Source organism: Polypterus senegalus, chromosome 10, assembly GCF_016835505.1.
Source record: "Polypterus senegalus isolate Bchr_013 chromosome 10, ASM1683550v1, whole genome shotgun sequence".
Lineage (NCBI taxonomy): Eukaryota > Metazoa > Chordata > Cladistia > Polypteriformes > Polypteridae > Polypterus > Polypterus senegalus.
In genome coordinates, this window is record NC_053163.1 from 126,792,570 (window position 1) to 126,795,209 (window position 2,640).

The window sequence follows — 2,640 nt, forward strand, 5'->3', positions numbered from 1 at the left end:
CAAGAGAGAGAAAGGCGGGGAATAAACCCAAGTGGAGAATGAAACTGGAAATTTGACCAATCACGTAGCACTATGGGCGGGAGAAAGATAAAACTAAGTGTTCGACTGGTTCCTGAGTTGTCAATCATCGTGTACCAGACGAGTACCATTTAGGCGGACAGAAAAACAAAAACAATACGCTTCCGAGGGGGAAATATTTAAATGAAACAAACTATTTGGTAACAGGTGTTGCATGATAAGATCAGTTATAGATGGGGTCAGGAAAGTCTTGACTGACGTGCTTGGGCCTCCTGATATCTTGAACCTCACCAGGCAAAACGGATAGGAAGATGAGATGAGATGAGATGAGATGAGATGAGGCATATGGAGCAGCATCTAAAAAATGGTCAAAGAAATTAGAACTGACATAATCATCAGCCCTGAGAATATGTACAAGAGCTTTTTGTACATCTCTTATGTTAGCTCTGCAAATGGAAACTGGAGAAATGCCATTAGATTTAAGATGAGTTTCATGCTGGGTAAAGTTGACATCAGAGCAGCCGACTAAAAAAGTGTTGCCAATGTGTAGCATATGGAGGTAGCGTTGGGAGAACTGTATTAAAAATTAAAAATATGTGGGGAAGTGTTTAGTAGAATTTATTGGGCCAAAGTTCCACCCAGTTTTATTTTTTAAAATACTATAGTTGATCTCTCCATAGAGGAAATATGTACTGTGGAATATGGCTGGGACCTATGCCCGGTCGGGACGCCCCTTTGACACTGGATCAGTCATTAGATGCCCCACAGGTGAAGAAAATAAATCTTTTTGTTCATTTATATGTGCCTCCTCTGTCAGTCTGTATCGGGTCGACTCCTATATAGCACCTTTGCCACAGTACCTATGATAAATAATAAAAGAGAATGTCAACATGTTTTGAAAAAAGATATTGCACCATATTGGTATGACTATATACAGGTTGTTCTAAATGTCCAGATTCAAGAAAAGTGGGAGCAGCAGTATACATTCCTCAATTTAGTGTAAACTAAATATACTGCTCAAAAGAATTAAAGGAACACTTTTTAATCAGAGTATAGCATAAAGTCAATGAAACTTATGGGATATTAATCTGGTCAGTTAAGTAGCAGAGGGGGTTGTTAATCAGTTTCAGCTGCTGTGGTGTTAATGAAATTAACAACAGATGCACTAGAGGGGCAACAATGAGATGACCCCCAAAACAGGAATGGTTTAACAGGTGGAGGCCACTGACATTTTTCCCTCCTCATCTTTTCTGACTGTTTCTTCACTAGTTTTGCATTTTGCTACAGTCAGTGTCACTACTGGTAGCATGAGGCGATACCTGGACCCTACAGAGGTTGCACAGGTAGTCCAACTTCTCCAGGATGGCACATCAATACGTGTCATTGCCAGAAGGTTTGCTGTGTCTCCCTGCACAGTCTCAAGGGCATGGAGGAGATTCTAGGAGACAAGCAGTTACTCTAGGAGAGCTGGAGAGGGCCATAGAAGGTCCATAACCCATCAGCAGGACCAGTATCTGCTCCTTTGGGCAAGGAGGAACAGGATGAGCACTGCCAGAGCCCTACAAAATGACCTCCAGCAGGCCACTGGTGTGAATGTCTCTGACCAAACAACCAGAAAGACTTCATGAGGGTGACCCAAGGGCCCCATGTCCTCTAATGGGCCCTGAGCTCACTGCCCAGCAGCATGCAGCTCGATTGGCATTCGCCATAGAATACCAGAATTGGCAGATGCACCACTGGTGCCCTGTGCTTTTTACAGATGAGAGCAGGTTCACCCTGAGCACGTGACAGAAGTGAAAGGGTCTGGAGAAGCCATGGAGAATATTATGCTGCCTGTAACATCATTCAGCATGAGCAGTTTGGTGGTGGGTTAATGATTGTCTGGGGAGGCATATCCATGGAGGATCACACAGAACGCTACAGGCTTGACAAAGGCACCTTGGCTTCCATTAGGTATCAGGATGAAATCCTTGGACCCATTGTCAGACCCTATGCTGGTACAGTGGCTCCTGGTGCACGACAATTCCTGGCCTCATGTGGTGAGAGTATGCAGGCAGTTCCTGGAGGATGAAGGAATTGATACCATTGACTGGCCACCACACTTTCCTGACCTAAATCCAATAGAACACCTCTGGGACATTATGTTTTGGTCCATCCAATGCCACCAGGTTGCACCTCAGACTGTCCAGGAGCTCAGTGATGCCCTGGTCCAGATCTGGGAGGAGATCCCCCACAACACCATCTGTCATCTCATTAGAAGCATGCACCGATGTTGTCAGGCATGTATACAAAAACACAGGGGCCATACAAAGTGCTGCGTACAATTTTGAGTTGCTGCAATTAAATTTTGGCAAAATGGACTAGCCTGCCACATAATTTTTTCACTCTGATTTTTGGGGCGTCTTTGAATTCAGGGCTCTGTAGGTTGATCATTTTCATTTCCATCAAACGATGTGGCATCCTTTCGTTCCTAACACATTACCCAGTCTATATCAGTATAAATATCCAGGAGGATTTCTTTTTCCCATTGAGATCTGATGTGTTTTCAAAGTGTTCCTTTAATTTTTTTGAGCAGTTTATATATACTGTATGTATATATCTGTATACTGTATGTATATATAT